General features: G+C 30.3%; 1 protein-coding gene across 4 annotated transcripts in view; it reads left to right on the plus strand.

Annotated features, from left to right (window-relative positions):
- Positions 1 to 11,419: 11,419 nt before the first annotated feature.
- LOC119599870 (tubulin polyglutamylase TTLL5) overlaps positions 11,420 to 13,531 on the plus strand; it is a 214,203-nt gene continuing 212,091 nt past the window's right edge. The window contains exon 1 of one of the 4 annotated variants that reach the window (XM_037949783.1): positions 11,420 to 11,788. The gene's annotated coding sequence lies outside the window, so the exon portion shown is untranslated. The remainder of the gene's footprint in view (positions 11,789 to 13,531) is intronic. The other 3 variants (XM_037949786.1, XM_037949789.1, XM_037949787.1) reach the window with 3 other exon arrangements.

Here is a 13,531-nt window from a genome sequence, read left to right on the forward strand (position 1 = left end):
ACTGTAAGCCGGCTAAGTTCTCAAACACTTAATTTTTATTAAATTTTCAAAGATTTTAAATAAAAACGGAATCCGAGAGATAAAAAAGTGGGATTTTGTATATAATTTATAACAACAAAATAGGGCAAGCACAAAAGTTGCGTGAGAAAATATGAAGGGGTGGAAAAAAATAAAAAATTAAAACCAAATTATTTTAAAAAATTTAATTAATTCTTAAAAATTGAAAACAAATCCTTCCACCAAGTTTTATGATGATCGGCCTACAATTTCCCAGGTATTTATTTTTGCCGCATAGTGTAATCTATATAATAAAATTTTGAATAATCTAAATAACATTTTAATTTTTTTGTTTAACTTTAATTTGTAATACGCCATTAAAAGCGCCTCTCGAAGACCTTTCACATGATATCAAAATTATCAATCCTTTACGTGAAATATAAATAAAATAGGAAAAACGCCTCATGGAAACATAGCATTACACAATATTAGTGCCGGTTTACATGAGACTTTTTCTTATTTATTATGCTAAACTTCAAATTGTGTTGTCTAAACAATTGTTTAGACAACGTTGTCTTGATAACAAACGTCATTTTATTGTAAATTTTTTTTAGAATTTTATTTTTGTTTATTTGATTTTTAACATTAGTTTTGTTGAAATTAGTGTTTATTTACAAAATTTGCATTTAATTTTAATTGTTTTTATTATATATAGCATTATTTCAATAAAATTATCTGTGAGTTGTCGTGATAAAATCAGCGTTTTGTTACCACTATGTATTAACATAAACAATTTTTCTGCCGACTTTTTGTCAAGTGCCGTGATAAATATTTGTCTAATATAGACATGGGGTAAAAATCGCATGCGACTACTCCCACACATGAATTAGCCATTTGAAATAATTTAATTTTTTGCATATTTCAATTAATTTAAAAATAATTAATTTTTTCAAATGTTATGAGTATTAAAATATTATTATATCTTTAATAAAAAATAATTACTATAAGAAGAACTAAAACATACTGCTAATAGTAACAAAAATATGTATTTTAAAGTATTTTAGTGTTTTTTATACCCTTCACCTTCGTGAGAAGGGTATATATAAGTTTGTCATTCCGTTTGTAATTTCTATAATATAATTTTCCGACCCTATAAAGTATATATATTCTGGATCCTTATAGATAGCGGAGTCGATTAAGCCATATCCGTCTGTCTGTCCGTCTGTCTGTCTGTCTGTTGAAATCAGTTTTTAGAGGACCCCAGATATCGGCGAGATCCGAATCTTCAATAATTCTTTTAGACATGCTTTCGAGAATATCGCTATTTAAAATCAGCAAAATCGGTCCATAAATGACGGAGATATAAGCAAAAATCCGAGACAACCTCTGAAAATTTCATTAAAAAAGACTATTTTTTTCATGCTTTGATTAATAAGCAACAACAACAACACTGCTTATTCATTGAGTATTTCGTTTCACATATTTGGATGGCTGTGTGTTTCATTGGCATGTGTATATTGTTTTTGTTTATTGGTGTACAGTTTCGTTTGTTGGTTTTACTGCCTTGTGTATTTTGTTTTTTGAGTGTTTATTTCGTTTAGCGTTGTTGTGGTTCATTTTGTTTTGCTATTGCTATAATAATGATATAATCGGGAAAATTAAATAGGTACATACATTTAAATTTTATAAAATTTATATTTTTTAAATACACTTTGGTGAAGGGTATATAAGATTCGGCACAGCCGAATATAGCACTCTTACTTGTTCATAAATTTTTTTATATAAATATTTACTTAAATAATTAAAACAATATTTAATTTATCAAATGTTGAAGTTATCAAATCTTTGAATTACATTTGTTTGATTGCAAATTATGTAGGAATTTATTTATGATCAATGCGGTACATTTTAATTGTCCTATCGTTATTTTATATAGTATATTATCCTTTTAAAAAAAAATTAGGTGTAATTTTATTTATATATAATTATGTATTTTGTATTGGAGGAATTATTGTGAAGTAGAAATTTGTAACCGCTTATGGCCTTTAGGCTAGGTTATTGAATATTGTTAAATAAATAAATAAATAAAAATATATTTTTATTTATAAAATATTTAAAACAATAAATTAACAATTATAAAAATGACAACTCTTACACTCATGATTTAAAAAAGCAGGCACTCCTTAAAAGTCTCAATGTAAACATTGAGCACTTTTAGTTGAGGGGTCATGCTGCAGGGTTTTTTCTCCATTCTTTTTTAAATGCCCTTCGTAAAATGGTTAGGTTAGGTTAGGTTGATAGGAGGATGTATACTAAATCAAATCCGAAGAAATACACCTAGGCCACTATCGGGCCTGTTGTGCGCTCCAATTCAAGAAAAAAAAAAAAAAATTGTTCACTGAATGTATTATTTTTCCATGTTCAGAAACTCAGTTTCCTGGACGTAATTCCTAAGAATCTTCCAATCGGTGTTGGTTAAGAATGTTATTTCCGGAATAACATCACTTCCAAGATACTTGGATCTAACTTCGACGAATGCCTGACAATGGCAAAGAAAGAGCTCCAGAGTTTCACTGTCCTCTCCACATGCTCTACATTCGTCTGAATTCGCACGTCCAATTTTGTATAGATGTGCTCGTAATCCTGTGTGTCCACTGAGAATACGTACCATCATACTAACCTCAGACTTGCTCATTTTGAGAAGATTTCTCGTCTTGCTCTCATCAGGGTCACCCCATAGAATCTTTGTGGTTCTACCCACCGTTTCATTATTCCAAGAGGCCTTATGGGATTCTTTCAACCATATTTTTAATTCAGCTTTTGTTGCGTCGAATGGTTTTGCGTTTGTCAGGTTAACTACATCGAGCTCCCTTCCCTTTAAAGCTATTACATTCGCCCTTTCGTTGCCGATTACTCCCGAGTGGCCTGGTACCCATATGATGTGAACCTTACCTCTGGGAGAGTATTCAGTTAAAGCTTTCTTACAATCCAATACGGTCTTAGATTTAATTCTATCACCTGATATCGCACAAATTGCCTTCTGGCTGTCGGTAAATATATTAAGCCCTGTGGGCGCCATATTTATTCTAATCCAATTTACACATTCCGTTATTGCTCGTACTTCTGCCTGGAAGCTTGTGTTATGATTAGGTAAACGGTGGTATATTTCTGTTTCTGGGTCTTCAATATAGAACCCCAGACCCACTTTGTCCCCTAATTTAGAGCCATCCGTGTAGCAACGGATTCCTACTGGTATTTGCTCTAATGTTCCGCTTGACCAAGACATTCTATCTGGGATTAGCGTTTCAAAGTTTCCGACATATTCAGTATCTGGTATGCGATCAGGCACGTCCGATGAATGTGTATAACCTTCCAATGTGTCCAGTATACATTGATGACGTGTCCTATAACCGTTTTTGGCCAGTTCGCCTAAAGTAAAGAGCCGTTCGGCTGTAAGCGCCGCCTCATATCTTATATATGTTTCAATGGGTGGAATATCTAGCAACGTTTCCAGAGCCTTGGTTGAAGTAGTACACATGGCACCACTTATACCCAAGCAGCATGTACGCTGAACTCCCTGTAGTAGTTTGATATTACACTTTTTGTCCAAAGCAGTCCACCAGATTATTGAAGCATAAGCTAGAATTGGTCTAATTACACTTTTATAAAGCCAATTTGTCATAGTAGGACTAAGACCCCATTTCATGCCTATGGTTCTCCTACATATCGCCCAGCACCGATGTGCCTTGTTGATCCTATCCTCTATGTGGTGTCTCCATTTTAATTTCCGGTCAAGTATTACACCTAAGTACTTAACTTTGTCTGTCACCGGTATCTTCTTGCCCAAGAAGCAAGGTTCAGTATATGTAGAAATTTTTGTCTTTCTTGTGAAAAGACAGATTTCCGTCTTCGCCGGGTTAACATTGAGGCCTCTCGGTTGAGCCCAGCTCAAGGCCGTATTCAGAGCCTCCTCAGCTCTTCTACACAAGTAATTTGGATCCTTTCCCTTTAAAAGTATTACGACATCGTCTGCATAGCAGACAGGTCTAAGTCCTTTCTCGGTTAGGGTCCTTAGGAGGCTATTAATCGTGGTGACCCAGAGTAAAGGTGACAAAATGCCACCCTGTGGTATACCGCGAAATACCTTTTTCCTGATAGTTATATCGTACATCTCGCAGCTTATCCATCTGTTCCTTAGCATGTAGTTGATCCAGTTACGGAGCACCCGGTCAACATAAAACTGGTCTAGGGATTGGATAAGGGTATCAGTGTGCACGTTATTGAAAGCGCCTTCGATGTCAATGCATACTGCCAGTGTATACAGTTTGCTATCGAAGGATTCACCTATGTAGTGGACAACTTCATTTAAAGCGGTTTCCACCGATCGTCCCTTTACATAAGCATGCTGCTTATATTTAAGGTCATTGTATGGTATGCTGCTTTTAACCATGCTATCGACTATCCGCTCCAAGGTTTTAAGTAGGAAGGACGTAAGACTTATCGGTCGATAGGACTTAGGTGTCGCATAGCTAGGTTTCCCTGGTTTGGGTATAAATATTACCCTTGCATCCTGCCATTTAACTGGGGTATATGCCAATTTTTCGTAAAATAATGAACGTTTAGATGGCGACTCAAAGGGCGTGCGACAATTTTTGTTAGTGTTGCCATATTTATGATTCTTAAATGTTGTTTCTATTATTTTGTTTAATAATATATATGTTTATTTTTCAAATATTTGTTAATTAAATATTGTGTTAAATATGTTTAACAAATATACTTGAATAAATTAAAAAATTTTTGCGAAATAACACTCAATTGATTATTAAATTATGTATGAGTTTAGCTGAGAAATATTTCTATAGTTATTTATTTAATAATTTATATTTTTTACAAAAATAACTAAAATTTAACAAGCAAATATTTGAAATATTTATTATTTTTTAAATAAAATTTAAATAAAATTAAAAATATTGCAAGTTGCAACACTGATTCATGCATTAGAGTGTTCGCACACGATCTTCACTCTTTGACTGCAGAATAAAAATAAAGCAACTGCCAAAAATACGAACGTGTAACAAAAGAGATACCAAAAAAAACCACGTTGTGTCCCCTCAGCTAAAAGTTTTCATTCAAGATTTTACGAAAAGCATTTAAAAGAAAATTGAGAAAAGCCCAGGGGGGAAAAGTCCCTATGTAAAAGAGGGCTTACTTTTTCGAAATTCGTATTTATAAGAGGTGGAAATGTATAACGAAGGTGATTTTGGTCCTTTAAAACTTTTTAACTAATAAGTAATAAATTTTTTGTAAATATTTTGAATATACACAGCGAATCACTTAAATAAGGAATTTAATTTTATTAATTTTCAACGAAAATATCTTGTAAATTAAATATTGGAGGATTACAGCTATATTTTATATTTCAAAAATGAGACGCGATAATGCCCTTAAATGTTCCGAAAATTTACGGGTAAAGCTATCCAATAAAATCTAGTGAATTTAAGCTCCTGACAATCCTATTCCTGCCTTTACAGAATTTAATTTTATTAATTTTCAACGAAAATATCTTGTAAATTAAATATTGGAGGATTACAGCTATATTTTATATTTCAAAAAATGAGATGCGATAATGCCCTTAAATGTTCCGAAAATTTACCGGTAAAGCTATCCAATAAAATCTAGTGAATTTAAGCTCCTGACAATCCTATTCCTGCCTTTACAGACTGATTTGCATAAATTTGCTATTTCCTCTTCAACGAAATTATGATTCCCTTTACTCAATAAACGCTATTTCCTCTAACCTCATTCCACAACCTTTTTTCATAGTTCCAAAATACACTGCATGAGTAGGTATCATGAGTGCGGTCATAAAAGTATAATTATCAAAAAATTTTAGTTTCGCTTTAACGTCAAATATTTGGCAATGGATATTCTACCTTTATTGTAAATCATTATAATTCTTAATTTTATTAACATATTCTTAGAATATTCCGAATATGCCTCGATTTTCTTTTAAATATTAGATAAAATAATAAACATTATGAAAATTTGTACAAACACCGTTTTAAAAATCGTCAAATATTTATACCCGTTAATAAAACAACTTTTTGATAAAACAGCAAACCCTAACAGCTGTTTTTGATTGTTGTGTGGTGGGTTTCTGTAAAAACGTAAACAAATGAAACAAAAACAAATTACTAGACAAATTTATTTTGTGCTAAGAAAAATTTATTTATTTTAATAATGTTTTATAGCCAGTGCCAATGTTCTTGGTGTACACCATTTACCGCAATAATAATCCCGGTTTCTTCAAGCTTTTTTAAAAACGCCATAGGGTAAATGCACCTAATGTCGGCATCACCATTTTGTGCTAAGAAAAATTTATGTATTTTAATAATGGTTTATAGCCAGTGCCAATGTTCTTGGTGTACACCATTTACAGCAATAATAATCCCGGTTTCTTCAAGCTTTTTTAAAAACGCCATAGGGTAAATGCACCTAATGTCGGCATCACCCAGTAGTCGGCATCTTTTAAATAAAAATGTATATAAATAAGAAAAGCTGTACAAATTTATTAAGGTTTGATCTATATTTCATAGAATATATGGTCTTTTTGCTTTATGAAATGAGTAAATTTAAGTAGGATCAAAGTATATTAATAAAGTAGCGACATCTCTTGTTGTACAACAACATCTACAACAACCACATATATTTTGTTTTTGGAATAATTTAAGATTGTGTCAAAATAAAATTTCCTTGAACAACAATGTGAACAAAACATAAATAAAAAATATTACTTTTAAGTTAAAAATATTAACAATTTAATTATATTATTATATATTATACAATTTATTACACTTTTAAACTACTTTAAAACCACTTTTAATTCACTTTTTCAACTTTTCACAAATTTTAACAAATAGCAAAACACAATTTAAAAATGGCGACGTAAACAATGTTAACAATTTTCAAAACAAACTTTGATAACTTGCTTCATTTATCTAGTTTAAAAAAAATAGTCAGCTGTTCAAGTGATGCTACTTTATTAATATACTTTGAGTAGGATTACTAATTTCCTCTCTATTTGACATTATATAGTGACAGCTTTGCAACATTTGTAGTACTGTCAATTTTCTTAAAAAAAATATAGTTTTAGTGCCACCTTAAACAAGTGAATATTTATATCAAATTAAATGATTTATTTGACAAAAATTGATTTAAATGAAAGAAAAAAGTTGCCGCCATTAGGAACAAAATTTTTTATGAATTCTTATTGTCGTCATAAGTTCGATCATACATATTCTATAGTCGGCACTCTAAAATTTATTATTTCTCTATAGAAAATTGGGTATATTACTATGAAAAATTTGTATATAACAATTTTCTCTTCAAAAATTATATGTATAACAGTTATTTTTGTTAAAAAATTTATGTATAACACTTTTTCTCTATAATAATGTGTGTGTATTACAATTTCCTCCATAGAAAATTGATTGCACAACATTTGTTGTAGAGAATTATGTGTATATAATTTTTTTCTATAGAAAATTTTAGGTATAACAATTTTTGATAGAAAAAATTATGTGTATATCAGTTTTCTCTATGAAAAATTGTATGTATACCCTTTTTTCCTATAGAAAATTACTTCTATAATAGCTTTTTCTATAGAAGATTACAATTTTCTACTACAGAATATAATTTTCTATACAAAAAATATATGTGTATAACAGTTTTTTCTATTAAAACTTTTGCATATTGAAATTTGTTCGGCTTAAGTCGGTTTTAGTGACATTTTTCAAATCACGTCGAAAATTTCACCACTAATAGTGAGTTCGTTTGTGAGTGAAATGACGTAAAAATTTTTTGTCGGCCACGCCTACTTTAGGGGATGCGGGCCTCTAAAGTTCAAAATATTTATGGCTATATCTCGAAAAATATACATTTGTTTTAACCGATTAATATATCAAATTAAAGGTATTTCAAAGACCTTTCCAATGATATACAAGGATATATAGGTCAATTTTGGGAAACATAATTTTTGACCCGATATTTTTGAGGTTTATCTAAAAAATCGGGAAAAATGCCTTTATAGGTAAGTATATAAATTCGATTGTTTAAAAGCCAAGATATTTAGCTTTTTATTAAGGTATAATATGTTTTTGTAAGTATTAAAGTTCCTGAGATATTAATAATTTAATTATGATTTTGCTATTAAAAAAACGTATGTATACTCACAAAGTATACAGAGGTGTCACTTTTGACATTTAAAAAAGTCTAAAATCAGCTTTTGTTTGATTTTGAAATTGTTTGGTGAGAAGAGGTATATAAAATACAGCTAAAAAAGTCATTGAAATCGTTTTGTGCGAAAGAGAGAGAGAGAAATAGTTTTTTGCTCGTGACGCCTCTGTATACCCTGTGGTATTCTAATCTTTATTAAGCGAAGCCGGTGTTGGACATACCATAGAGGAGAAAATCCATGCGCCCGGCCGTAGGCCGGCTATTTAGGAAATCTTTATTAAGCGAAGCCGGTGTTGTACATACCATAGAGGAGAAAATCTTGCGCCCAGCCGTAGGTTGGCTATTTAGGAAATCTTTATTAAGCGAAGCCGGTGTTGGACATACCATAGAGGAGAAAATCCTTGCGCCCGGCCGTAGGCCGGCTATTTAGGAATTCTTTATTAAGCGAAGCCGGTGTTGGACATACCATAGAGGAGAAAATCTTGCGCCCAGCCGTAGGCCGGCTATTTAGGAAATCTTTATTGAGCGAAGCCGGTGTTGGACATACCATAAAGGAGAAAATCCTTGCGCCCGGCCGTAGGCCAGCTATTTAGTAAAATCTTTATTAAGCGAAGCCGGTGTTGGACATACCATAGAGGAGAAAATCTTGCGCCCAGCCGTAGGCCGGCTATTTATGAAATCTTTATTAAGCGAAACCGGTGTTGGACATACCATAGAAGTTATATAATCCTCTTTCGGAAGGTCCGCATGACACAAACATACAAATGTTGGCCTCTCACGAGGAACTATTTTCTTCATCAGGGGAATCTGACCACTTTGATGATATGTAAATTAAATTATAAAATAAATGGTTTTTGAAATCAAATATCTCTTTCATTTGATTAGATACAGAATGGTTTATACCTTAAATAAAAGCTTAATTCATTGGCTATTAACATATAGAAATTTATAATAGAATTATATAGACATTTTTTCCGATTTCTTTTAGATGAAAGAAAAATAAAAAATATATATTTTTCGGAAAAAACCCAAAGAGCACCGCCCACTCGAAAGTAGGCGTGGCCGACAAAAAAAATTTATTGGGTTTTTTTTTTGAGAAATGTCACTAAAACCGACTTGTTCCATTATTTCTAACAAAAATTGCTTCTTAACTGTTTTTTTACAAAAAAAAAAAAATTATGAGTATAAATAACAATTTTTTTCTATAGAAATTTCCTAGTATGACAATTTTTCTATAGAAAAGTGTTCTTATTATAATATCCTCTACGAAACTTATGTTTAATTTTAAAAAACTAGGTATTTGTTTTTCAAAAATGTTAAATGGATCTAAAACTTAACTAAACACATAATTGTAATAACTAAAAATCATCGTAATAACATTTTCCGACTCTTTAGGGGGATACTTTAAAAAAGAGAAAAACGTTAAACTGCCGACTATTGGTACATTTACCCTATATAATGTGCATGCAATTCATTCTATATTCCATGACTGATTGATAGAGTCACGGAATCCATCGGAGATCAACCTAAAAAATGAAAAAGGGGTGGCTTTAACTACTTGTTCCGTTCATATGGGTCAAAATTCGAGCCTCATCGTGTCAGTTCGCCAGATACCTCATTTGTGTATATTGCAGGGTCCTGGTACCCAACACAGCCTTATTGTAAACGGTCTTATAATAACACTTAGATCTTTTCTTCATTCTACGACTATGCAAGAATACAGCTATGACATATTAATGCTTTAAGTGCAGCATGACTATCAACCTAAAATCTTACCAGAGACCGGCGAACAATGTGATTCCCTATTAGTTCCGTCACTTTCAAGATCTCTAAATCACCGCTTGGAAGACACAACCCATCAGGGAGTCAAGGAACATTTTACACCGTTTGTAACACATCGAAATATTGGTCTAATATCCATAAAAGTATATGCTGGGATCTTACAGTCTAAGACCATCTAGCCAATATTTGCCAAAATAATTTTAGTTGATGGAGTTTGTTATTGAAAATTGACAATATCGGTTTACGATAAACTCATCAGGGAGTCAATGAACTTTTTACACCGTTTGTAACATCGAAATATTGGTCTAAAATCCATAAAAGTATAGACTGGGATCTTAGCCAATATTTTCTAAAATATTTTTAGTAGCGAAGAAAAACGACAAAAACAAGTTTTATAGGAACTAACATCTTTTTGCCAAATTTTATGAGGATCGCTTCATATAAAGTAGCTCTCAGGAAATTATTTTACAAGATTTATATGATCCAAAACCTTTCTGGGTTGGTCCAAAATTGACCCTACCCCCATATAAGTTCCCCTTTAGATAAAGATATTAACTCCAATAATTGTAATAAAAATACCAATATAGCAAAGAAATTCCACATAAACAAGGAGCCAAAATCGTTTTGTCAAATTTTAAGAGGATCGGTCCATAATTTAACCTATCCCCGATATAAGGTCCACCTCGGGAAATTACTACCGCTCATAACTGGCTTAAAAAATGTATAGCTATAAAATTCGACATTAACAACTTTTATATGAAACAAAATTTATCTATTGAATTTTGTAAGGGTTGGTCCACAGTTGACCCTACCTAAAATCGCAAACAGAGTATGCCATCCGATTTCTATATTTCCAACTTAAAGTTCTATATATGTTTTTATCGTGCACAAGATCGTCCGATAGCAGTTATATGTCACAGTAACATTTTTTGAATGTTTTTTTTATTAAAAGGCATTCTGTAAAGATATAATCCCAAATATATTTATATTTTATCAGATTTGTTCCTTTCCACATTTATATATGTACATATTTTAATTGATCAAAAATAATTTTTTTAATGTAAATCGTGAAAATCAATTTTGTTGAATTTTTTCCACGTGCATAAACACATATTGAAAATATAAATCATAGACTACTCAATATAAATAATGAAAACGAGTTTTTGCGTCTTCTCAACGTGCAGAAACACATATTTGTAAACAAAAAATAACCCACCACACCAAAATAATTTTTATTTTGATAAAACAGCTGTTAAGGTTTGTTTTATTTTTCGTCGGGTTGTTTTCTTTTGTGCGTGATTTAAGCACCCTATTTTCATGTACTTGTTTCTTGCGATTTTTTAAACATTTAGCGGGTTTTAATTAAGAAATCGTTGTCATCACATTGATTGTATATTACTACGAATTTTTCCAACTATGTTACAACAAATTTTAATTTTTTATGTTTTCTAGTCATAATACGGATGTAGAAATATTCTACTTAAACCAAATTGTAATAGTAATTAATGTACAATAAAATTGTTGTGGAGTGAAAATTATTAAACTTTGGCATAGTGTGAATAATTTGCCGTATATGGATCTAGATTTATAAAAAATATTGGCAATATAAAATTTGATGTTTATTTAAAACAATAATAAAACAAATTGAAATCAATAATACGACCTAAAGCTAAAAGGTGCGATATCAAAGGATTAGTCATATCTTATTTGATATAAAAAGGTGTCATCTGCTGGAAATATATATAGTCCTTTAATAAAATAACGCTATTTCTCGGTAAGTCTGCGTATAGTATAAAGCAATTCGTAACTTTATGTCCGTTTAGCCTTATTCAGCTTGTATGAACATATGTAAGTATGTATGTATATGGACGTAGGTACATAGTAATATATTTTATGGTCTCTATAGTGAATAAATGGATACAAATTTACTTAATTTAACATGTCTATAACTTAAAATCACATATTTATGTACTTATGTATTTAACAAGCTATGACATTTGTTTAAACATATGCATATACATATGTACATACAAAAATGTTATGAGTAGAATAAAATGTAATTTAGCAGAATGATCTCATATTTTTTCCTTTCTGGTATATTAGGTTTGTTATTAAATAAATTATTACTACAACTGCCTTTTATTGCGGTTTGATTTTACAATTTCATAAATATATAATTAATAAAGATATTTTAAGATTACAATACTGTGTATTAATATTTGTTAAAAATTATTGTATCTAGTCTATGTTGTTTCTAGATAACGTGCGAGTAGTTTGAGCACAAATTTTACTAGTATTTTGATATTGTAACAAAAACAAAATACATACACGTAAAATTTTAACTCAATCTTTTCACACGTTATCTAGAAACAACAAATAAGCATAAATTGTATTTTGATTTAAAAAAATATAACTGACTGTTTTCCATAGACATTTTTTGAAAACAATTCATAAACGTTTTTTTTTCTGACTACAGAACGCTTCAGATTACAATGCCGAGTATTGTCAAAATTGAGTATTTTCTAAACTATTTTCTAAACCATGATACAACTATTACAAGGTAGAATCACTAAAAATTATAAAATTTAATTCTTTTTAACAAAAAATTGCATAATTTTTCAAATTCACAACCCAACACAGGATGTAGGGTAAAAAATGTACCAATAGTCGGCAGTTTTACGTTTTTCTCTTTTTCAAACTATTTTCCTAGAGTTGGAAAATGTTATTACGATGATTTGTAGTTATTACAATTAGGTGTTTAGTTTTAGATCCATTTAACATTTTTGAAATAAAAATAAATAATTGTTAGTAATTTGTAAACCATGTTAAAAACACCAAATTTTTCGATAGTCGCCACTAGCATTAGATTTTTTGTTTGAGAAAAGCATTATTTTTTATAAAAAAGTGCTATTATATAAACAATTTTCTAAAGCTTTTTTTTCTATATAAATAACTATAATACTAGCATTTTTTCTGTAGAAAAATATGTTATGAACATAATTATAATTGGAATAAGTATAATAATAATTTGTTTCTATAAAAAAGTGTTATAGGTATATGCATTTTTCTATACAAAGCTATACCTAATTTTTGGTAGAGAAAAAGTATTTTTGTGTGTTATATGCACTGTTTTTTAAAGAAAATGTAATTTTCTATTGAAAAAAAAAACGGTTATACACAAAATTTTTGTATCAAAAATCGTTATACCTAAAATTATCTACATATATAAAAAATGTTATACACATAATTTCCTACAGAAACAAATGTTGTATAATCTACAGAGAAAATTGTAATTTACACAATTTTTTTAGAAAAATGTGTTATACCTACATAAAATTATTTTACAAAAATAACTGTTATAGGTATACATTTTAAAGCTATTTTTTTCGAAATTAACTTGAAAATTTGAATTCAGTTATGAAAATTCGAACATAATATCCCAATAAAAACTCATGGCTTGTGCTTACATTACCACTTACATTTCAATGACTATTACTTATCGTCTGCATTACTTTCA

The sequence above is a fragment of the Lucilia sericata genome, unplaced genomic scaffold (genome assembly GCF_015586225.1).
Source record: "Lucilia sericata isolate MDLA Ls3-8-SP2 unplaced genomic scaffold, ASM1558622v1 Contig000094F_arrow, whole genome shotgun sequence".
Classification (NCBI taxonomy): Eukaryota; Metazoa; Arthropoda; class Insecta; order Diptera; family Calliphoridae; genus Lucilia; species Lucilia sericata.